Raw genomic sequence first — 27,057 nt, 5'->3', positions numbered from 1 at the left:
ATAATTCAATCAATCAGAAGAATTAAAGTTGAAGGTCACACAAAGACCAATGGAGACGTGCATGGTAAGTTTGAATAGTCTGCAACATATAGACAGTGAAGAAGTGTTCAGAGGAAACAATACCAAGGAGAATATACAAAAATGGCAGAAGGCTACACATTGATTAGTTTCAAGAACTGGACTGTTTTTAATTCTCACAGGTAACACAGATACAATAACAATTATCCACACAGCTTCTCTGAGAGACCCAGGTTTGTCCTCTAACAGATTTGTCAGCATTGGCAGGCCCATTCATGATGTTGATGTTCCATTGGCATGGTCACCGAGCTGAGTGTGGATTGGCTCTTCTTGGCTAATGGAATTCCTGTTGTGTTTGTGAAGGACTGAATAAACAGTTTCTGATCACATCTCTTGGGAGTGCATTCCATGCTTCCTATAGAAAGCAATGTTTTTTCCTCATACTCCCAGGAACAAATAATCAATTTGCACTTGCCAATAGGCTTTCTCCCTCCTCTTTCAGATTTCAAAGAGCCACACACCATGGGACTCAACAGCACAAAAAAGTACACACACACACACACACACACACACACACACACACACAATAACAACACTGGCATTTCCTAAGACAAATATTACTAAACAGCTGGTTTGTCTATAGCCAAGTCAGCCAACACCAAACAAGAGACAATGGTTTACAGATGCTAGAGTAATATAATAGAAGACCCAATGTCCCATGCTATGGGCACATCAAGGCAAATGAGGCAAATGAAGCATACCTGAAGCAACTTTAAAACACTTTTTTAAAAATCTTATCATGAAAAGTATACACATATACATATATACATATATACGTATGTATGTATATATATAGTATGTGTGTATATATGTATATACACATATGCATTTGACCAAGTATACAAATGGACTCAGCTCTACAATAATCAAAAAAGCCCTGTTTTTATGTCAATCTAAAAATAAAATACTTTCTCCTTAACCATCTAGGTTTTTCCTCTATATATAGATGCAAACTTCTATAAAGCATTTTAGTATCTATCTTTGGATTGGATAGGAGTAGATGTGGGAGAGAACAGAGGCTGTCTGAACCCTAGGACATTGGGTAATATACTAAGGAATAAAGCAACATATACATAATACCCTTTAAGGTATTTTACATCTATTGATGGACAAGGATCTCCAACATTCAAGCGAGGTAGGTTTGATTAGACCCAAGCAGCAGATGGGTACACTGAGTGAGGCACAGAAAAGTTAGAGAGCTCTATGAGATCTTTACATCAAGTCACTGCAAGAGTTTGAAACAGGATAATGAAGGATAACCTAATGATTATGCTGAATGACTAGATTCCTTGACACAACTGTACCTAAATCAGATTTCTAAATAACAAACATGCATGCAAAAGTAGCATATATTGAATATGACTAAGTCAAATGTAGCTGGTAATAATGTAATTCTTAGAAACAATTAAGGGGCTCCTAGCTATATCAGGCCTCCATTTGGTTGAAGAATTCATAGACTTCACAGACACTACACAGAAACCTCACCAAAGCAATAAAGGGGCTCAAGGAAAAAGAAAAGAAGACAAACCCTCCAAATGGTCATGGCATGAGCATCAAATCTTCACAATAGAAAACTCTAAAACATTCTTCCCCCTGAGCAAATGGACATCTCTGTGATTCAAGTCAATGCAAGAACAGATTTCAAAAGTCAGCATCCTAAAGAAAGATCAGCAAATATTATGTCTTAAGATGCTACAAGACCAGAGCTTACCAAAAGAAGATCTGGAGAAGAAACACCTTACAACCAGAATTTTTTTTCATTGTATTAGGAGGAAGAGGCATGAAATATGCTCTGAGTTGCTGGGGTGGGGAAGAGATAAGGGAAGGAAGAGGATTTTTAAAAAATATCATTATTTTCCCCTATTTTCTTTAAAATGTAAAATCCATGAATGACTCATCCTGGATGTTAGTTCCATATAGATTGCTTCTCAAGAGCAGGAGTAGGCACTCCAAGGAATAATGTGTTATTTCCAGTAAAAAAAAAAAAACAACTATTATAAAAACCTACCATTATAAACTCACTAATCTACTTAGTTCCATTCTCTAGCCAGAACTCAGACTATTAACACACACACACACACACACACACACACACACACACACACACCACTACCACCACTACCACAACAACAACCACTATGACAACACAGAAGTCTAGATGGGATTGAAGAAATTCATATCATGTCCTTGAAAGCACTGCTGGAAGGTGGATTCCCCTCATAGCCCATTTACATATACTCATGAGTTCTACAGAGCTGGGAAATAAGAAATGCAGAGATTTTTTTCTCTATTTCAATGCCTATTTTTGGTGCTTAAAATAACCAATTAGATGTTGAAAAAATCAGTTTGACAAGCTAGTTGGTGTCATGGAGCCTCCTCACTTAGATCCCAAGGAAAGGAAAGGAAAGGAAAGGAAAGGAAAGGAAAGGAAAGGAAAGGAAAGGAAAGGAAAGGAAAGGAAAGGAAAGGAAAGGAAAGGAAAGGAAAGGAAAGGAAAGGAAAGGAAAGGAAAGGAAAGGAAAGGAAAGGAAAGGAAAGGAAAGGAAAGGAAAGGAAAGGAAAGGAAAGGAAAGGAAAGGAAAGGAAAGGAAAGGAAAGGAAAGGAAAGGAAAGGAAAGGAAAGGAAAGGAAAGGAAAGGAAAGGAAAGGAAAGGAAAAAGAAACAGAAAAGAAAAAAGAGGGAGGGGAGTGGACCAAGAAATTATCTCATTGATTCCCATTGTTCTTTAACTGTACTCATTCCAAATAAAAATAGTAAAAATTTGGACATCTGTATTATGATACCCTGAAACTGAAATGCTGGCTAGGTTGTCTTCATGGTAAAAAAGGGGAGGGGACTGGGGTGGTATAGACAAGTTTAAGCACAGAAGGAGGAATAGAATAATATCAAAAATACCTGAAATTTGTACAGAGTATCCCAAAATTTTAAAGTATTAAGCTTTCATAACTTAAAACTTCACTAAGACTTCTGGGACATTCTGTATAACACTTTAAATATTGCAAAGCACTTTCTATTAAATATCTAATTTAAGCCTCACAAAGATCTCATAAAGTAGATACTTGAGACATTATAAATCCCATTAAAAAAAACTGTTCAGAGAAGTTAAGTGATAAGTCCAAGGGTCACACAGCAAATGACAATCATGGGTCAGTTTTGAATCCAGGACACTCCAAGTCTGTCACTCTCTTCACTATTACCATGATTTATCTCATACTAGATTTCAGGCAAAGGGAGGAGAACAGAACTGGTTTACTGCTACAAATTCCAACTGGCAGAAGAACTCACAGTGATGATCCCTATGTCTAGAAAAAAATGGAAAGTTTGACCTCATCCTAATTTCTCAATGTGACCTTATAAATGATTTTGGTAACATAAAACTAGAAGAAAATCACAGAACATCAGAACTGGAAGAAACCAATCTCTGGGGTCACCTAAGTCTCCATTCTCTTTTGGAATTGCTTGTGCTCTTCATTGACAAAATTGATACCATTACAGATGTCCTAAATTATTAATATAGCTAAAGATGGCTAATGATTACTAGTCAATACAGAACAGCAAATTGTTGCAAACATGTTTCTCTTCCCACTAAATCATTATGAAAAATGCATATTCCCTTTTTTTTCTTTTTTTTTTTTGTGGGGCAATGGGGGTTGTGACTTACCCACTGTCACACAGCTAGTAAGTGTCATATGTCTGAGGCTGGATTTGAACTCAGGTCCTCCTGAATCTTGGGCCAGTGCTTTATCCATTGTGCCCCCTAGCCGCCCCCTGCATATTCTAATACTAAAGGATGCTATTTTTTAAATTCCTTGATTTAAAGAAACAAACAAACCTTTAGCCAGAGCTACAGTAACCAACATATCATTCCACTTTTGTTCGTTGTTCAATTATTCAATCATGTCCAGCTCTTCATTACCCCCCACACTATAACAGTTCAATACTGTCCATGGGATTTTCTTGGCAAAGATACCACAGTGGTCTGCCATTTCCTTCTCCAGTGGATTAAAGCAAATGGAGGTTAAGTGACTTGCCCAAGGTCACACAACTATTAAATGTCTGAGGTCAGATTTGAAATCAGGTCTTCCTGACTCCAGGCTCAGAGATCTATTGAGCTCCCTAGCTGCCTCCAAGACAACACTCCACTTATCCTACTACAATTAATATTTATTCTCATTTTTTTCTATTTATATCATCAACAGGAAAATACATTTCAAAATGCTAATGAAATAGACACTTAAAAATGGTGCCCACATGGAAACATTAAAGCAGTGAGTGGACATTTTGGTCCAATTTGGAATTACAAAGGCACAATAAGCTTACAAAGATTTTACAAACTCCTAATGAGAACTGACATTTATAAGAGTTTTAAGATGTGTATATGTCCATTCATATATACATATATGCACACATACACACATATGTGTGTATACATATACACACATACATATGTGTATGTATATATGTATATGCATAGATACATTACATTATCTCAATGGCTTTCTATAACACTTCTGTGTGATAGAAACTCTACTTATCATTAGCCCCATTTTACAGATGAAGAGATAGTAAAATAAAGTCCTGCTTTCTCAATGGTCAGAAAGTTTAAAAAAACTAGATTTAGAAATCAAACCCAGGTCCAATGACTCCGAACCCTTACCACTATATAGCATATGCCAAAATAAATGAAGCTCACCTTTCCCCTGGGAATATTTCTTTATAGCAACAATAAAGACATCAAAATCACACATATAATAATATATCTGTGATTTACAAAACACTTTCCCCACAATAACCCTGTGAGGTAAATATCACAAGTATTACCATCCCTATCTTACAAATGAAGAAATCAAGGCTCATAAAGTTTAAGTGACTTGACCATGGCTAGTTACACACTAGGGAAATAGCAGTGGAAAGGACTGAACTTGGGGCTCCTGACTCAAAGTCTAGTTCTTCTCTCCACTAGACCAAAGTGCCCCTGGATGTCTCAGATATATTTCATTAATATTTAATTAAATTTTGGTCTTTAAATATCTTTAAATATTACAAACCATACAGAGAAGTTCCAAATGGCATGTTCTTCCATTATGTAGTGTGAATCTTAATGAAAATTTTCTTAAACCAAAACTTCACAACAAGCTAGCAATCTAGAAAGTAAAAGAGTAAATAGTACCAGGCACACAAGAAGTCACAGATCTAGCAAAATATAGTCATTGACTTGAATTGGATATAGCCCCCCAAATATATATATATATATATATATATATATCTGTTAATTATATGATTAGACTATCTCAGACTAAGAATCCCCTTTGAATATTATATGTCCTATCCTATCTCCAAGGCCTGTCTGAGTGACAAGAATATATTAGGTGTTTAATAAATGGTTGTTGATTGCGTGATTGACCTCCAGTCCAATGGACCAATTACTTTAATATGTCAACTGTCCTGATATCATATGCTAAGCCAAACAGAGCTTTGTCTAGAGAGTAATACTGTGGTAGTGGTGGTGGTTATTTAGTAGTTTGTTGTTGTTGTTGGGTTGTGTTTTTTTCAATCCTGTAAGGCTCCCCTTGACCCCATTTGGGGTTTTCTTGGCAGAGGCACTCCCAAATGACTGGGATAAATATCCTATTGTACATGGCAATTGGAACTTGAATGTGTTTCTGCTAACATTATGAGAGAGAGGCACTGAATTTGTAAATCAATACAGTGCTAACTTGATTTTCTGGTGGCAATTGACTTATGGTACACCATAGGTCCATGGTTCATTGATTGCTGTCCTTCATTCTTACCAGAATGATATCACTATGTTGGGGTCAAGGTACAGTGTATCTGACTGTGGCTGATCAGATCAGGCCATGATTGGATATAGAGCTTAGAGGGATCCTTCATCAAGTCCAGTTTTCCCAATTTGCAGAGAAGGAAAATGAGTCTCCATGAGGTTAAGTGACTTGCCAGGCATCACAAAGAGAATAAATGACAGAGCTAGCATCTTACCCCAGGTCCTCTAATTGCCCATCTGGTCTACCTTGTCTACTACTATAACCTAAAAGTCTAGTGGGCTAATCTAAGATGTATTCTAACTTGAGGAGAGATGAGGCTAGGGTGGGGGTGGGGGTGCAGGATAGTGGCGGGGAGAATCCCTATCCCATGATCCCAATTTTGTCAATTGTGTGTTTAGCAACTGAATGATTTCAGAATGACTGAAAGCAAAGATACAATTGATGAGACCCTGAATAAGTGTCTACACAGAACTGAATCACATGAAGGCTACCTGTACTCTAAAGGAGAGCTTCTTAAACTTTTTCCACTTGCAACCTCTTTTCACCCAAGAAATTTGTATGTGACCCATGGTATATAGGTATATAAAATAGGCATGCATAACCTTTTACCGCTGCCAAATTTTTCATGACTCCCACATTCAGTTCCATGACCCCATATGGGATCACAACCCACAGTTTAAGAAGATTTGCTCTAATGCTAAAATGCAGTCCTGGAGACCCATGCCATGTATACTCCCCCTGCTTAGAAGCAAAACTTATAACAAAGATCTTTGAATTACTATAGCAATTAATCAGCTCACCACTTTGTATGGGGTTGAACTAAACTAACTTCACTCTAGCAAGTAGGTTTATAATGATCTTCTGGGTCTATATTACACTACCAGGCTACAATAAATTTGAAAAAATACACATCTGAATATGGAACAATATGGGTGTATGTGAATATATACACATGTATAAACATATTTATACTTATATATGATATATAACATAGGAATATATTTAAATATTAATATAAATATGCAGTCAATCCCAAAAGTCTTAGTGTACAGTATTAAGTTTTAATATCTTCAAAGGTATAAATGCCACAAACTTGTGTGTGTGTGTGTGTGTGTGTGCGTGTGTGTGTTCTGCAGGGCAATGAGGGTTAAGTGACTTTCCCAGAGTCACACAGCTAGTGTCAAGTGTCTGAGGCTGGATTTGAACTCAGGTCCTCCTGAATCCAAGGCCAGTGTTTTATCCACTGTGCCACCTGGCTGCCCCCACCAAAAACTTTTAAAAAGATACCTCAAGAAGGTTAATTATTTAACATTTTAATGTATTGATTTTTTTCTTATTAAATTTCGACTACATTGAAAATTTATTTATCTTGTGCTATACATTACTCTAGTTGACTTTTGAAATTTGTAAAAATATTCATTGACTGCTGCTCAGTCCCTAAAAGGATCAAATCTATAATCCCAGCATTAAGATCATCCAAAGATGGCAGCTAGTGGTGCAGTGGATAGAACACTGGCCCTGGAGTCAGGAGTACCTGAGTTCAAATCCAGCCTCAGACACTTAACACTTACTAGCTGTGTGACCCTGGGCAAGTCACTTAACCCCAATTGCCTCACTTAAAAAAAAAAAAAAGATCATCCAAAGGATGAAGTTTTGATTCATATACTATAGTTTTGATGTGACCCCCTATACAAGAAAAAGTCACATGGAGATAGATCAGGTGACGGAAGTGGCCAAGCAAAAGAATATCTGCTATTGATCCATTATTCTGAAAAAGTGTCATCCAGAAAATTAAATTCAAATTTAAAATGTATTATTCAAAGTCACAAAAAATACACAGGTGTAAATGAAATTTAAGTAATTAAACTTATTAAAACTGTGCTAAGACTTTAGGGACATCATGTGTACATGCATGCATGTGTGTGTGTCTTCTGTTGACCCAGATTTATAGCTTCTCTGCAAGGTATAGATGTGGAGAGTCTCCTTGGACAGTAATAGTTTAAATGTCTTATCTAAGATCACATAGCAAGTATATGTTAGATGTAGGGCTTGAACCCCAATCTTCCTGATTCTGAAGCCAGCTTTCTCTACATCATGTACTCTATGTCTCTATCTTTTTCTAGATTTAGAACTAAAAGGAATCTTAGAGAACACCTAGTCCATCATTTTGCAGATTAGGAATTTGGTCCCTGAAAAGCTAAAATGATTTGTTCTAGGTCACACCAGTGGTTGGTAGAAGCAGGTCCAGGATTTGAAGTTAGATACTCTGACTCTTAATCTAGTCCTCTTTCCACTGTACATTGTCATCTTCTATAATAATAAGTGACAGATAAACTACCAATCTGCATTGCATACAGGGAATTCACACACTGGAAGGTCCCTACACCAATGAAATCACAGTTCTAAACCCCCTCTTTCTAAAAAAAAAAAATCCTACTTTAAATGTAAGAATTTAATTGACTGCACTTAATGTCAATTGAAGCAATTAATTACTGCTCATTGCCAGAAAAGTCATCCATTTGGTTAAAAAACACCTAAACACCAAAGCCAAATTATATTGAGGTCAAATGAAATATATTCAAGTGAAAGGACCTATTATTGTGTAACCATTTACACCCAATTCTGTATCATTTAGATAGACTGAAAATGTCAGACTCTATTCTGGAGAAATTCACATATGGCATACTCGGCTCTATTGTATAATATAGTAACCAAGAGAGGGAAAATAATTTATACAATTTGAATATGTTAACAATCAAAGAAACTAGATCTATGCAATGTAATTTTCTATTTTCTATTTTCTGACATTATATACTTCTTTTGTTAGCTCTAGAGTAAATTCTATTAGAGTAAAAAAATGCACTTGGTTTCCATTAACTGAGAGTCCTGAATGCTGCCGCTGAATGTTGCTGACACAGAACCTTTTCAATATCCTTCAAAATTGATGATGGTAAATAACTACTTGTCCTTCCATCTCTAATTTGCACTCAGGATAAAAGGCTAGAGCATTCATTCTAAATCCTTCCTTCTTCCTTCCATACTGTGATAATGAATGATTCAGCGTTTTACCTAAAGTCAATTTTTAACTAGGTAGTAGTAATGTAATTCCAGCTAAATTTAGGCTAAATTATACATCTTGAAAGTTTGCAAATAACTTTGCTGAAAAATTATAGAGAGAAAAAATGATATCTTGGGTTCATAAATCAGATAAATAATGGTTTCCTTTGCACGGAATGGATAAAATGTCACATTTTGTAAACATAATGAATAGTTCCAGGTGGCTAAAAATGAAAATTGAAAATTTCATGAAATAATGGTCTCACAATTAAGGGGATTTTCCTAAAAGGCTACAAAGCAATTGGAAACCCAAAACATTAGGAAGATGATTCAGGAAGGATTTAATCATAGAGTACTCATGGAGGCAAAATTTGAGCTAGGGCTTCAGGTTGCCCAGCAGTCAGTCTGACAAGTTTTGTTGGGGGGGTTTTCCCACTGAATCCACTAGTGATCTTGGCCCTTTGTTGATACAGCCTCTATTACAGATGATGGGAGGATGACTTCCAGGAGAGCTAAAAGGTTGGTGCTGAACTATCCAAGATGAAACATGAAAGGTAAAAAAAAGCAAACATTTAACTTTCTCTAAGAGATGCCCTAGTTCTTCTCTGTTCTACTTATTTCCCCACCCCCCAACAAAATTTACAGAGGATGAGGTCAATAAGAGATGGTGCAAAGCTTTACAAATATTCAACCTGTATTTCAAATATGAAAAACATTCTCTTTGCAGGGAGAAATTGAGGCACTTTTACAAAAGCTTCTATTTAATTGGACCGATTCAATCCATCTGGAGGATTCAATCCCTCATACCCACAACCCCCATTGCCCACATGCCTGGCTTTTTCCTCAAATGTCTTTTCTTGCATGGTCAGAATTACCCACATAATTGCCCCCAACTTCATTTGGCTTTGACAGCTTAGAGATGGTCACAGAGAAACCACATCTTCATTAAATCTGTAGAGTACCATCTGCTAGAAGGAAGCTTACATGCTTCCTCTAGACAGATGGATATACATAATCATTTGAAAGCTGTATCCATCCAGGGGCAACACTCTGCCTCAAGTACCAGCAAGGAAGATGCTTTAGAGTGAAACCAAACCATTCCTCAAATATATTTAGATTCAATGTATGAATCAGTAACAGAAACAAAGGTTCACTGGACAAGAGAGCTAGACCCAGAACAAAAAGGGACCTTAAAACTCAATGTATGATTCATTAACAGAAGCAAATGTTCAGCATATAATAGAGCTGCAGATAGAAAGGACCTTAGAACCTGATGTATGATTCAGAAAAGGAAAAAACAAAGTTCACCAAACAATAGAGCCAGAACTAAAAGTGACCTTAGAACTCAACTTGGGATTCATTAACACAAAGTTCCAAGGAATAATATCTAGAGCTGGAAGTGTCCTTTAATAAAATGTCCTTTAATGAATTAGCAGATGAGAAAACAGGGGCTTAGAGACTTGCTCAAACTCATAAAATTGGCAAGTAGGTGGTAGGGCTGGGATTCAAACTCAGGTCCTGAGAGCTCTGTCCATTACACAACCCTGCCCTCCTCAAGATTCCCAAGCCTGCTTTCCTCAAAACCATTCCAAAACATATAACATACAAACATGCATATCCATAGTATGTAGATATACATGGATGAGTTAGACTGCTACATAACCACATGACTATACTGAGATCACATTTCCATTTGAATCCTATACATACAAGGTGGCACTCTGGTCAAATAATGCTCTATGATACCAGTAATTGTGTAAGACAGCAGGAAGATATTGAAACCCCAGTGACAGACTGCCAAGGGCAAATGCTTCTAGCATAAAGTTAGGGCATATCAGTGATTTCCCAAAACAACCTTACATGGTTATTCTGAGTTCTATTAACTCAGAAAGACAAGTCTTTCCCCTCATGTACTCAACCTAACACCACATTCAGATTAACTCATGGTGATTGGACCCACACAAGTGAGGTAGATTATCTGTGGCCACCCAAAAAGTATCTTTTGAAAAATAAAAAAATACTTAAGTCAGTCAGTCATTCAGGCTATTCTCTGGGTGATGCTAAGAAATAAGCCTGGCAGGTGTTCTCACTGGATTAGCCAGTTGTTTTGACAACATGGAGATATAATAATTCAGATATAGTAATATAATAAATAAGAGTAGAATAAGTTAAAGCATATGTGTCTTCCTCGTAATCACTGTCACTGTTATCGTCAACATTTACATTGAATTTTAAGCTTTACAAACAGCTTTACACACATTAATCTCATCCTCATAGCAACTCTGCAAGGAAAATAGTGCTATTTGTCCATTTTGCATATCAGGAAACTGAGATTCAGTTTGCCCATAGTCACACCAAGTTGCAAAGTGTAACAAAAACAAACTGAATCCAGGTCTTCCCTGACAGCAAGTCCAGCACATCAACCACTATACAATACTGCCTGTCATCTTAATATTAGGGTGATCTTCTATAAGCTGTTGTCTCAAATAAGGATCCATGTAGGGTAATGAAAAGATCTTTCAATTTGGAATTAGAGGGTCTGAATTTGAATCATAGTTCTGCAACTTATTTAGCCCATGTCACCTTGGAAAAGTAATTTCATTTCTTTCTTTTCTCATCCAAAATTAGGAGGTTATTAGTAGATTAGATGATCTTCAAATTCCCTTCCAATGCTAGACCCCAATATCCAAAAATAACATGTCTAAGAAAACTTTCATAAATACTGAATTCCAAACTCTACCACTCATAACCATTCATGTTTATATTCAGGAGAGAAAAAAGTAAATCAAGAAACAAAAAAATTTTACATGAAACCATGACCCTAAGGAACTTTCAGAGAAGATGTCTTCAGGCAAAATAGATGGTTTGCAATGCAATATAAATATTTCCTTAACTTATTCCTTCACAGATGAAATTCACCTGGACACATGGCATAGGGGTAAGTCAACATTTTCACTCCATCGAAGCAAATTTACTAGGCATCAGCCTTAACAGGGCTAGTGTATAATTATTACTCCAACTCCAAACAGCAAGATGTGTCCAACTAAAAAGCAATCTGCTTCATCTCTATCTTTATTTATCATTCATTATAATTCACTGGCATGCCATGAAAATGTAGAAACATAAATAGTCCATTGTTTGTGTATGTGTGTTTGTGTGTGTGTGTGTGTGTGTGTTACCACAAATGGCATTCTTAATCAACTCTAGGGTCTATGAGGCCCCCACTATTTTTGTGACTATTATTTCATATTCAGGGATCAGAAACAATCTGGCAATTTGGTCCCACTTACTATACAGTTTGTACAATATCCATGACACAGAGTGGAGTACATTATGGACCACAAGATAGTATTTACAAAAACTCAATGCCAGTAAGACAGTCAGCATAGCATAGTGGAAAGAATCCAAAACTCAGAGGATGGGAAATCTGGGTTCTAATTGTGCCTCTGACACTTACTAGCTGTGTGAATTTTTAGAGAATGTCAGAGACAAGGGAAAACTCCATTCTCTGTCATTGTATCCTCAAAGTCAAGCACACCATTCTGTGCACAGTAACCATTTAATACTTGTCGATTTATTGATTAAACCTCTGCATGCCTCAGGCAACTGCCAAAGACTTATCTTTTAAATCACAGACATGTTCATATCCTCTGAGCTAGTGGAGGGAATTCCCCACAGATAATCTTTGGGGTATTCCTCAAAATGTCAATAACATAAAAATGTGGCCTCTCCAAATAGAAGCTGAAATCACACGGACATTTTTCAGAGTGATCATTCCACTGAGCATTATATTTCCAAAAATAAGAAGAATCAATAATATTCTTGCAAACTGTAACTTCCATGCTCAAAGCCTTTCCATATAGGATATATGGATATATCCATATATCTTGTATGGAGAGGCTTTTGTGCATATACATAAGATATTATATGTATATATGTGTGTGTGTATATATATATATATAGTATGCATATGTTCTATATGGAAGGGCTTTTGAGTATATGAATATTATGTTTGTATGCATACACACATACATCTACATGGAGAGATTTTTAAACATGGAAGTTGAGAGAAAGACACAGAGAGAGATAGAGATCATATGGATATAGTTTCAAGTTACTTTATTTTATATAAAGATTATTATATTTACTTATGTGTGAATATCTTGTTTTCCCCCAGTAGAATGTAATCTTCTTGAGGGTAGGGACTGCTTCATTTTTGTCTTTGTATATCTTTCACCCTGCATGGTCCCTAGCACATAGAAGATGCATCAATATTTAGTAATAAACTGGGCTTCCTGGACACTGTATTGGCCACATGGCAAGTGCTAAGTAAAGACTTGTTAAGTATTTGATTAATGCAGCCCAAAGGTCCCATCCACCCATTTTATTCTGACGTTGACCTTAGGTTGCTTACTTATAAGCGGGACCCCAATGGAATTGGATCCTACATATTACAGGGAGAGATCTATAAACACGCTAAATTGCCATTTAAAAAAGAAGTCTTACTGACCTTGAATTTCAACCCTCCTATACTCAGGGTTGAAGTTACAAAAGAACAAACTAAATATAGATTTGTTGGTGAGTGAGAAGACTATAGCGTTATCAGTCTCTTTGGCTAGCAGCAAATGGAAAGAAAGCTCAAGTGTTGTCATGTTGTATCTAATAATAACAAGTGACATTTATGTAGTATTTTAAGGACTATAAAGAACCTTACATGTATCATAATCATAATAACTGACCTTCATATAGCACTTTAAAGATTAAAAAGTGTTTTATAAATCTGTAAATATGATATTTCAGTTTAAATTATCTTAAATTTAGAACTGGCATGGACCTTAGAGATCATCTAGTCTAATCCTCTCATTTTACAGATGTGGAAACTGAGGCCCATAGATGTTAGATGACTTGCCCAAGGTCATGAAGGTAGTAAATGACAGACCTAGGGCTTGCCCTCAGGTCCTCTGCCTTCAAATCCATTTTTCTTTGCATTGTATAACACTGCTACTCATATGACTTCAACAACAACTTTTTGAGGTAAGTACTATGAATCTTATACTGTCACCATTTTATAGAAGAGGAAATTTAGGTCTGGAAAGGTTAGATGATTTGACCAGGGTCTCTACTATTTAATGCCAGTGGTAAAATTTGGACCTGGCACTTCCTGACTTGATGTCCAACAAGCTATCTGCCATTCTCCGCTTTTGTAAAACAAATTAGCATAGCGTTCAATGAATATCTCTGATAATTCATTGCAAAGGGGCATTTTAGCATCTGTTATGTTTGTGCCTGTGCCAGACTCCTACTAAAGTTCCATCTTGTTCCATGATATTGCATCTATACAATTACCAAAAAAGAAAAAACAATCTGGAAACAAACTGGAAAATCTGGCCCAACCATCCAGATGTTTCCAAGTGACCAGATGCTCAACAGTACACTGACCAATTGTGAATGAGACGATGGAGCAGAACAAATTCCTGTCCTTCATTGTATATGACTCCTTAGCTGATATGACTTGATTTATAAACTGGTAAGAGCCAATACTGTATTCCAAGTTAGAGTTTTCCAAGGCATGGCACAAGAAGTACTAAGAAAAAAAAATCACAAACTTGCAAATAGAATGGGATTTTTGGATGCCCTCCCTGTGCCGATGAAATAAGAGTGAAAAATTGGGTGCGAAACCAAATATACAAGGGGCAGCTAGGTGGCACAGTGGATAGAGCATTGGCCCTGGATTCAGGAGGTCCTGAGTTCAAATCTGACCTCAAACACTTGATACTTACTAGCTTGTGACCCTGGGCAAGTCACTTAACCTCAATTGCCTCACACACACAAAAAAAAAAAAAGAAAGAAAAGAAAAAAATATATGCAAACATTTCTGGAGATTATCTAAGTCACCTTCTAAAGATTGCAAGGATGAATTTTAAATCTATGGAAATGTGGGCTATGTTTTCAACTCCTCTAATCTTACAAAACCTCACAATCCAAAAAGATTGAGCTTTGGCTCTCAAAGTTTGATTACACAGACCTGATTGATTACCCACACCTGTTTGGCCAAATGGAGACAAGACCATAACATCATAGCTAAGAAAGACCATCTAACCCTCTGACTTTACAGATGATGAAACTAAGATTTACAAATTTAAAATAACTTGCCCAAGGTAGTTGAAGGTCTGAGACTCCAATTCAGATCCTTTGACTCCACCTCCAATGCTCTTGGCACCAGATCATGCTGTCTTCAGGAGAAGATAAAGCTATCTTTGACCATGCAAGCATAGTAGTAGATAGATGACACAATTCACAAAGAAGCTTAGAACGCCCTAACATCCATAGAAAAATATAATGGATAAATTTTATAAAGTTCCTGAACTTGGATGAAGAAAAAATAATGACATTTTGATTTCACTAATCTTTGGTTTCCTTTGTAATCCTATTTTCTGCATCTAAAAATATTATTTTAGCAAAAAGTCCATAGGCTTTGTCAGACTTCCCAAGGAATCTATGTCACACACACACACACACACACACACACACACACACACAGGTTTAAGAATCCCTTGTTTAGAATTTTTAGTTGATACATTAATTTCCCATCAAGAGAATAACTGACACAATGGCTGACTACATCAGCCATCCCAGGAATGACACCAATTAGCATACGTTGTTTCTGAGGGGATTCATGACTAAGGAAAAGTAAGATTATGTGACTCCTTCATATCCAGCCTCAGACACTTAACACTTAGTAGCTGTGTGACCCTGGGCAAGTCACCTAACCCCAATTGCCTCACCATTTAAAAAAAAATTATGTGACTCCAAGGTTCATTGTCACTCTAAGAGGCTATGATTCTGTCATCAAGCTTTAAAAATGTTATTTAAGAAGAGGCTGAACTATAAATCATGTATTTCCATTCTGGTCTCCCATTCCTATGACCAATGGATAAATGGAATCAAAAATAATATGGGTAATAACTTTGATTGCTACTACTTCTGCCAGGTCCAAAGCAGCCTACCAGGATCCTGTTCATTCCCTGCCTTTGCTTCCTCCCACACTAGTCACTGCCCATCTATCTAAAGTACTCCCTGGCATGGGAGCCACCAATGAAACACAAGAGTACTCCATGAAGCAGCTGATCTACTTGGCAAATATTTACCTGAGATAACATATGAATCAAAAGATGAGACAGAAACTTTCCTAAGCCATAGATGACAGACCCCACCACCACCACCACCAACAAGATAATGAACCTAAGGTACTTTTCTTGACTTTCTTCTTCTACAGTACAATAAGAATATAAAACCAGTTTATCAGACACTGCTGATAATTGTCTGTTAAAAGAAATTCTGGGTAGGGGTCCATGAGTGTAAAACATTGCATATAACTTCCAGTTTTTTTGATGTGTTAAATGGTTCTGACTTTTTTTTTGCTTCTTCCTCATTAAAAAAAAGAAATTTTGTTATAAGGCGTGACTCTGTTGTTTAAAAAAAAACTTTACATCTTAAAAAAGCAAAAAACATGGGGAAAGGAAAAATATTCAGAGGGAAAGGTAAGCAATGTAAAAATATGTCAATAAAATATAATTTTAAATTTTAAAAAACACTTCGCGTGTTCTTTCTGATTGAAGTGAGGAGACCCTCCAAATCTATGTGCAATTCTCAAGTGATTTTGGAAATTACAAGTCAGTCTCCCTCCTGGGCCTTTGGTCTCAATTGTTAACCTCCTTGCCAAAAATGATATCACCTCACTGAGCTATTGATATATGATAAGAATACCCTATTTGTAAGAGGATATATGAAAAATGAAAAATTTCGATTCAAATGTCAGCTTCATCTCTCTTCGGAAAGGTTAGGAAAGGAAGGGGAAAATTATATGTTAACTTCTCTTCTCCCTCTGGTAATTGTAATATAAGATGAAATAGTGTCTTCTAATTAGGCATTACATAAGGATTAAAAGTACATAATGATAAAACTACTATGAAAAAATAATGTGGATTTTATTTATATTTTAAAGATGGATGCCTACTTCAGGATTAGCTAAGGGTGAAGACCAAAATGACAAATGACAAATAATGAGAGATAATAAATAGTGAATTCTGGGGAAGGGGAGAGGCAAAGAAAAATGCATCTTCCTCCCTAGACTTCTTAGGAGACAAGGGAGAACAATGAAAAAGTTGTAGGGCTCCCTCTGAGGCCACTTGGCTAATTCCCAAAGCACATTAGAGCCCCAGAGGGTAGAGTTGCATTAGTCAGACTCTCCATTATAAAGGGGGAAAGACATTAAAACTGAGGCATCAATACTGTAACTCCTCATTTTGGATCTAATCTAATGCTAGAATTCACCACTCTGATGTTTCTACCCAAAACCTTAGTAAAGGTGAAATGACTTTTTTTTTGTTCCTTTTACACAAAAGCCTTTCAAATCCCCATCTGGCAAATAGCTCGTCCAAACTACACTATTTTGTAACTAAAATAGAGGAGAAATTACTCACAAAAGGTCATTTTTCTACTTGCTGTTGGCCTTTCCATTTGATTCAATTCAAGAAGCACTTGTTATGTAGCTACTTTATTCTAGGCCCTGAGCTAGGCACTGGGGGATACCAAGACAAGAAATGGACTGTCCATATTTGAGAATGTGGGCTAGATAAGGACAGATGCACACACGAGATTAACAGGAATAAGTAAATATACTTCGAACATACCAGCTTGATAGATGCAGAGAATTTTATTACCCCAACACAAGGTCAAACCCTGATGCTATAATGGAAAATAATAGAGCCCATCCCTCTTTGGAGGGAAGAGAAGGACTGATTTAGAAAGTGGTAATTCCTGAAGAGACTGTCCTCCACCCAAAAGTTTACATACAATTTTCCGAATGTGTAAAAATAGCCAAGTGTCAAAAGGTGCTTCACACCTTAGACTGTATTGTTTCATTCTTATCAATCCAAGCTGATCCCTTCTCAGCTGCAGTTCACACTGCCTCTGAACCTGCTAAAATATAGAGATGCTTTACTGTAATGACACCTCTTCTCAGCAAGGGAGAGGAGCAAGCCCAAGCTTCAGCCAAATCAGCAAGGAGCAGATGACATCAACACACCGTTCTAATTATGTTTCTGGGATTTTGTTCTATTCTCTGTTCCTCTAAGAATTGCATGCCACTGATACTGAGCAGAAACACATCATTCAGCACTGCCAGGGTGCTCAGTTGCTGGCCTTCCCTGCAGTTTGCAAATCTCTCATGGCTTTCCTGTGCTCAAAGCTGCAAAGTACCATATTACACTGGGCAGAAATGGTCAGCCCTCAGAAATAAGACTTTCCTGAGTTGAAAGAATTCCTTTATCTGTTGCTAAAAGTGCTTCTTATGCATGCCAAAGGTGCTTCTTATCCTCTGCATTACCTATGAAGCTAAACTTTTTTTTACAATGGTTAGAATTTTTGACATTTGCAAACTAAGACTTGCAAACAAAAAGTTCCCTTAATGTCTCTCTACCTCAGTTTCCACATCTTTAAAATAAGGCTGTTGGGCTCAGTGACCTCTAAGGTCCCTTTTAATGCTAACTCTTTGTTCCTAAAATTCATTTTCAGACCAAGGATTGATCAGTTCTTTAGAGAAAAATCAACTGTGAACTGGCTTGTCAATTTCAGTGAAAATGATCCATTAGGTCTCCTTGCACACGCATGTTCCCTTTCTTGAAGAAGGTCAATTAGAAAATGGTAATTCCTAAAGAGATCTTCCTTCATCAGACCTCCAAGTCTTTGTATATACCCAGGGTGTCTAGCATAGTGCTTAGGACATGTGGTTCTTCACTCATGTCCACCTCTTTGTGACCCATTTGGGGTTTTCTTGGCAAAGATGCTAGAGTGCTTTGCCATTTCCTTCTCCAGCTCATTTTACAGATGAGGAAGTTAAATGACTTGCTCAGTCAGGGTCACACAGCTAGTATGTGTCTGAGGCCAGATTTGAACTCATGAAGATAGCTCTTCCTAACTCCAGACCCAGCACTCTATCCACTGTACCACCTAGCTACCCTGCCTAAGACATAGAAAGGCTTAATAAATACTTATTGGCTGGTGGAATTAATGATACTTTCTAACCCTAGTACTGGCTGATCAACCACTGGAAAGTGAGCTAGTTACTCCTCACTAAAAGTAATAGATTTAGGAAGATTAATCAAACCTAGTTATACCATGATACCTTTGGGACCCCAGAGAAAGACCCTAACTGGTAACAATTCTAGTCTATATCAAGAGCTGACAAAAGTGTGTGTGTGTGTGTGTGTGTGTGTGTGTGTATAAACATATATATACACACACATATATATAGACATATATACACACATACGCACACATATATACATATATACACACATACATATATATACATATACACACACATACACACACACACACACATATATATATGTATATATATGTATGTATGTATATATATATATATATTACTGCTGGTTAATCTTAAAACTAATCTCTATTTGCCATATACGTCTCCTATTCAGTAGAGTAACCTTAGCTATCATTGACAAAGTAAGACTACTTATTCACCAAGCCTTTTGCTTGAATTTTTAGAAGTGAAAATTTTTGTTTACAAATACCAGAAAAAGAGAAATAATTCCATCTCTCTTTCATGAAACTATAAGGCTTTGATAACTATTTTTGAGAGTGAATACATTCCAAATAAATAGCTCCATATTAATATTTCAATCACAGATTTAGGGCTGGAATGGACTTCAGAGGTCATCTAACACAACCTTTTCATTTTTCATGTGAAGAGAATGAGAGGCACAGAAAGAAAAATAAATAACACTCCAAATAATGTATGTATTAAATAACAGAGCTAGCATTTGAACCCCCAGTCATCTGACTCTAAATTCAATGTTCTTGTCACCACCATTACAATGCCTTCTCACAAAACTATGTTTTTAATCTTTAGAGAATAAGTGGATGAAACCCTACAGCTCACAAGAGAATTTATAACTTGTAGTTGATTCATTAATTTCCCATCAATGGCATAGCTGACTACACCATGCTCACCAGCAACACTGCCTTCAACAGCACTCTCAGGAGTGACACCAATTAGTAAAGCCTACTGAACTCCCAGAAGATGCCACCCCTCTTCCCCATTATAGATTTCAGTCCAATGGGAGCACCATTAATTATTTCCTACTTTTCCCAGTGGCAAATGAAATTCTCTTTTGGATCACAATACCCACCACTTGACAGAAGGAAAAATAGTCTTGTTCTTGGTGTTATCAACATGACCAGTTATATAGAAAGAGAATAAAAATTTAACTGGCACAAAACAAAATCACCTGGATGGGCAGGTCTTGAGCAGGATCCATTTAACAAGGAAAGAAGGGAGAGAAGAGGGATGATAACTTACAGAATTCCCCATCACTGAAGCTACTGAAATGAGACTGGCTGAAAATGTGAAGGCATTTGGGGTTGCTCAACATTCCCATCACTGTTTAATTTCTAAGTTGACTGAAAAATATGAGATATTAGACAGATCAAAAATAGCCAGAATGAGAGAGTTCATGCATGCCATAAGAAAACCTAAAACAATGAGGAAGTCACAGCAAGAAACCAACAGGGCTGTTGTTGTGCAGAAATATTGCGTTTTCAGGCAAATCTATTTCTAGTAAGTTTAAAATAGATATTTTGGTCTCTATAACCTAGTCACTATGTCACACAATCTATACTATATCCAAGAGAATTATACTTATCAGTCAGATCCAATTTGAAATAAAGTCTAAAAAACATTTAGCAGCCCAAATAATGCTTTCTAACAGTCTCATGTATACCAGGGGGGGGGGGAACATATATGGTAAGTAAATAATACATAAATACATAAGTAAATGAAATTAGCATTCTTCCCTCCCTATCAGGTATAAAAATCAACTCACCTTGGTAATGTGGCTTTTCATATAGCAATTGTAGAGGAATTTTAAAGAGCCGAATACAAACCTTGCCAAAGTTACTTAGGCCAGAATGAATGAATAAATGAATGGGAGTTTTTTTCAATCTTTTGGTCTCAAAATTTCCCCACTATGCAAGAAAACCATACATGAAACTTAACCCTAATGCTGAAAGTGTCTAAGTGCTTCAGAGTCAACACATTTCTATTCCAACATGTTGCTCATCCACTTTCTCATACTCAGTTGTGTATAGAAGAAATGTAACTTACCCAAAAGGCAAATAAGAGGGGAAGCAGATAACAGAAAAAGGGTGGGTGGGGCATGATAAAAAAAGGGAGGGCAGATTAAGGGAGGCAGTGATTGGAAACTAAATAGACTTTTAAGGAGGGACAGGATTAAAAAAAAGAAACAGGAAGAAACAGGAGAAAAATGTGATGGAGGGGAATACACAGTAACCATAAACTGTGCATGTTAATGGGATGAGATCACCCATAAAATGAAGGCAGATAGCAGAATGCATTATAAACCAAAATCCAATAATATGTTGTTTACAAGAGACACACTTGAAACAGAAAGATACACAGAGTTAAAATAAAGGGCTGGAACAAAATCTAATATGCTTCAGCTGAAGTAAAAAAGGCAGGGGTAAGCAACCATGATCTCAGACAAAGCAAAAGCAAAGATAGACCTAATTAAAAGAGATAATCAGGGAAACTACATTATGCTAAAAGGTATCATAGACATGAAATAATATTTTTTAAATTTACAGTGTTTCTCTGATAAAAGCCTCATTTATCAAATATATACTGGTTATAGAACTAAGTAATTTATAAAAATAAGAGCCATTTCCCAATTGATAAACAGTCAAAGGATACAAACAGGCATTTTTCAAAAGAAGCAATCAACATTATCTATAGCCATATGAAAAAATACTCTAAATAAGTATTGATTAGAGAAAGGAAAATTAAAACAACTCTGAGGTACCACCTATTGGAAATGACAAATGCTGGAGGGGATGAGGGAAAAATAGATACATTAATGTCCTACTGATACAGTAGTGAACTGGTATGGAAAACAATTTGGAACTATGCCAAAGAGCAAATAAAACTGTGCATACCCTTTGACACAGTAATACCACTACTAGGTCTGTATCTCAAAGAGATCCAAGAAAAAGGAAAAGGACCCAAAATATTTATAGCATCTCTTTTTTGGTTCAAAGTATTGGAAATCAAGGGGATGCTCATTAATTAGAGAATGGCTGGACAAGTTGTGGTATATGATTGTGATGGAGTACTATTGTGCTATAAGAAATGACAAGGGAGAATGGTTTGAGAAAGACATGACATGACCTATATGAACTTATGCAAAGTGAAGCAAAAAAAAAAACTGGGAGGTACTTATGCACAGTAACAGCAACGTTGTAATGATGATCAACTTGGCTACTCTGATCAATACAATGTTCCAAAGGATTCATGATGAAAAAAAATGCTATCTACTTCCAGAGAAAGAAATTATGAACTCTGAATGCAAATTGAGGTATAATTTCCTCTCTTCTTTAATTTTCTTGCTTTTCAAAGAAATATGGCTAATAGGGACATATGTTTTGCATGATTTCACATGTATAATTGATATATCATTTGCCTTCTTAGTGGGTGTGAGAAGGGGTATTATGAGGGGAGAGAATTTGAAACTCAAAATTTAAAAAGAAAGGAATGTTAAAGACTATAAATACGAAGTTAAAATGTTAAAGATTTGCAAAGAATCTGAGCAAAAGATGGAAATGAATCAAATGGTATCCTATTCTGCTAAAAAAAATCATCATAAAGGTGAAGGTTTCAGAGAAACTTCTTAAGATTTGTACAAACTGATGCAAAGGGAAGGGAACAGAACCAGGAAGGAGAGCAGTTTACACAATAACAACACAGTAAAGACAAAAAACTTAAGCACTCTGAACAATGTAACCAAGGACCATGATTCCAGAGGACTGATGATGAAACATGCTACCTGCCCACCTCCTTAAAGAGAAGTGTTGGTCTCAAGATACAGATGAAAACATATTTTTAGATAAGACCAGTGCAAGAATTTGTTTTGCCTGACTATGTATATTTGTAACAAGAGTTTTCTTTTTCTTTTTTTAGGGGGGGAGGGGGAAGAGCAGGGAGAGAAAATAGATATTTGCTCATTGAAAAAAATAAATTTAAAAAAGAGGAAAAAAAGAGCTGCTATGAGAGGCAGAAGGTAAATAATATTCAAGACCAGAATATGCATTACATACATGATGCGACTACTGGCAGATTAATTTTGAGAGCAAGTGCTATCTTGCAGTAGATGAGGAAGGAAGATATTGGAGTAAGAGGGAGAAAAAGGGGGCATGAAATAACAAGCAGAATGACCACCATTTTGTATCTGTGTCTACCTATCTATAAAACTACTTTGACCATTTGAACACAATTGAACAGTCATTCATCTAAAATCACAAATGTTAGAACTAAAAGATATCTTAGACCATAGAATATAAAATATTAGGGTTAGAAAAGACCTTATAGAAATATAGAATATGGAAACAATGTCAAACCTAGAAGGGGAGTTGGAATATTAGAACAGAAAGGAACCTGAGAATACAGAATATTAGAGCTAAAAGGAATCTTAAACTATACAGTACAATGATAGAGCAGAAAGGGACCATAGAATAGAATGTTAGAGATGGAAGGGTACTTAGAGCTCGGGTTTTAAAGTTCCAAGGGACTTGAGAACATAAAATGTCAAAACTGAGAAGAATCTGAGAACGTGGAACATTTTCACTGTAAATGGCCTTAGGGCATAGAAAATTGAGACCAAGAAGGTATTTAGAATGTGCAGAAGAAAGTAAAACTCAGCTACCAAGCAGCAGATCTAGATTCAAACACAGCTCCTCTGACCCCAAACTCAGTGTATTTTCAACCATACTCCACTGTCATTTGTTAATAAGGACCATTTAGTTCACTCAGTTAAGATGAGATGTTTGTACACATAAACCCAGCCTGAATGCACAGTGGACTTCAGAATCAGAAAATATAATAATGATATGGATGCATGCTCACCAGACTCCAGATACAAATTTTTTTTTAATTCCATTAGCAGAAATAAATTTTAATATTTATCAGGCACCCATATAATTACTATTAAAACCACTCTCCTAAGTGGTGTTCCATTTCAAACATTTTCACAGAAAATGTAAATTCTTATTTTCTTTTTTAAATGTTCTTGCTTTTTTCCTCCTTTGGTCTTACAATCAACTCAATCATCCAAGTTCATAGAAAGAAACCATGACATTAATGCCCCCTACATACTCTATCTTTGGATCTTATATCAAGAAGGCATGTTTTAGAGAAGTTCTTGAGTTGGAGGCAGAATTTTAAAATTAATTTTCACTATCTAAACTGACTATGCAATGAGAAGAAATGATGCAAAAGTGGGCTAGGAAGATGGGGCATTCATGGAGGGTAAGAGAGGCACAAGAAAAAAAGGAAGACAGTCTGGAATTAAAATATGACTATAGTTCAGAAAACACAAGATCTATACATGTATAAGTGAGAATTGACTATCTATAGACTGGTTAGTAAAAAAAAAAAAAAGTTGGGCTGGGAGTTACTTTATCAGGGTTCCAATAGTCATTCTGAAATAAACCTATGAAAACAAAAACTCAGATCTATTTAATTAATTGTCATGGTAAACTTTATACCCAGATAAAAAGCTTTCTAAAAAGATACAAAATCTTGGTGATACGTGAATACTTTGGGCCAAGTTTCACTTTATGAGTATTAAGATTGGAATTTTTGGAAAACCATTGCCTCCTGCAGGTTCATAGCCTCAATTTGCTCTATGTCCTCCAAGCTCAGCCCCTCTGTGGTACCTAACAAAATCCAGAGAGATTTAGGATCATATATTAAGAGATGCAAGAGACATGTGAGGTCTTTCAGTCCAATTCCCTCACTTCATTATTGAGACTAGGAAAAAGGAAATAATTGGCCTAAGATCATGCAAGTAATAGATGGAAGAGCCAGGATTTGAAACAAACTGCTCAGGATCTAAACCCTATGCCACACAATTTCGAATATATGATGCTGTCTTTCCCATAGGGCCTACTATATTTATTTAGAAATACGGCCATTGCCTTTAAGGGAATAACATTCACTGCCCTTATCCTCAGTTCACAATAAGAAATAAGTATTCCCATTGATAGGGATGATTTCCTTTCATCTCTAACACAATACAGTCTCTATCCAACTGGCCCTCTCTCATTTTTATTGGACCCTGAACCAGAAGACAGGATTTGTCATTTAACCTGCTAAGGTTAAAGGGGTGCAGAAAACAAACCCTCCCTTCTAATGCAAACAGACGTTTCTCTTTTGGCAGGAAAACTAAGAGGTACCTTTTGTTTCCATCAAGTGTCCCTTGAAGTATTCTTTACTCAGAAGGGCATTTGTGTCTGGCAAATCCCCTGTTGCAGGCCCTCTGGCCCTGAATGGCCCCCTGTATTCATTACAAACTGTATCAATATAAAAAAAAATATAAAAGAGGAAGATTACACTCTACAATGGGCATAGAACACACAAACCATACGCTCTCTTGTAAAAATGTAAATGGAAGTGAGAAAGGCAGCTCCCACTCCACAGAGGAAAGAGCCAGCCCTCTAGGCCCTAAAAGAACACAAATGCTATGCAAACGTTTCAGATTCCAGTAGAGGATGAGCTGCTATTGATAAATCCAGGGTAATATTTTTAAAAAGGACTTCCTCAACCGAAAAGTTTCCCTCCAACAAAAAGGCAATTGAAAGAAGACTCTAAGGCTCCCTCCTTTTAACATATTTTTCTCAGCTCTCCTTTTTTTGGGTTCTGATGTCTCCACCAATATAAGCTTAAGGAAAAGTCTTGGGCATGGCATTTGGCATTTCTGTTTCAAGGGCTCCAATAAGGAGGTTGAAAGCATTTTGCCAAAATGATGCTAGTATCTAGACATTAAAAAGAGTTGAGAAGGTGGTATCTCTACACCACATGGAGAAAAGAAATCTTCAGGTTGACTTACCAGTTCTCAGCATTTCTGTAAAACAAAAGTAAAAATATGGAAGTGTATTAACTGCATTCTCTTCTCAGAAGGTCTACCGATCATCCATTGGCCAGAGAAACATGCTCATACCTAGTAGGCCAAAATCAACTTCATATGAACCAACATTTGAATCCACAATTGAATTGGTTCTTTCACTCCCTTACATTTAAGAACTGTGATACTGAGATCCAAAAACCTGGGTTCAAATTCTGCTTCTAATATTTACTCCCTAAATGATTTGGCTAAATTGACTTTACCTCCCTGGGCCTTGGTTTCCTTCCTCTTCCTTGTCTGTAAAATGGTTGGGTGGGTCTTGATGGCCTCTGAAGTCCCTTCCAGCCCTAGATCTATGATCCTTGGATAACAGCAAGATATAAAAGGTCACCGTTACAAAGCAACAGGCTGGTAGAGTAAAAAGAGATGACCCGGGAGTTACTGGACCTCCATTTTAATCCCATATCAAACATCTGTTAACTGGGAGACTATCATCTGGGTACATCTTTTTTTCTTTAATATATTCGGTGGGGCAATGAGGGTTAAGTGACTTGCCCAGGGTCACACAGCTAGTAAGTGTTAAGTGTCTGAGGCTGGCTTTGAACTCAGGTCCTCCTGAATCCAGGGCCAGTGCTCTATCTACTGCGCCACCTAGCTGCCCCCCTGCTGGGTACATCTTAACTAATTCAGTTTTAGTTTTCTCATTTCAAAAGTGGAGGTGGAATCCAATTGAATCCAACAGGTCTCCTTACATAAGGCTTTATGTTGATATAAAGACAATCCATAATTCCACCCATTCCCACAATAGTCCCATCCCTCAGGAAGCTTACATTCTTACTAGGATAAGGATATTTGTACTTCCCATATCCCAGGGTTATGGTGAGGAAAGTGCTTGGAAAATCTCGAAGTATAGAAATGAGTCATGTTATTATCATGAAAAGTTATTGTTGGTGGTGCTGCAATTGGCCAGCTACCAAATCCAAATTCTGATATTCCCACTTTGGGGAATTTTGAAAACATCCCAATACTCTCTACTCAGGCCCTTCCCCTGGGCCTCAGTTTCTCCATCTGTAAAATGAAGTAGTTGGACTAAGTGAGTGCCAAGATTTCTTCCAGCTCCAGGGCTATGACTTAT

This window comes from Dromiciops gliroides, chromosome 6 (assembly GCF_019393635.1).
Source record: "Dromiciops gliroides isolate mDroGli1 chromosome 6, mDroGli1.pri, whole genome shotgun sequence".
In the NCBI taxonomy this organism is placed as follows: Eukaryota; Metazoa; Chordata; class Mammalia; order Microbiotheria; family Microbiotheriidae; genus Dromiciops; species Dromiciops gliroides.
The sequence above is the reverse complement of the archived record's forward strand: the minus strand, read 5'-3'. Positions refer to the sequence as shown.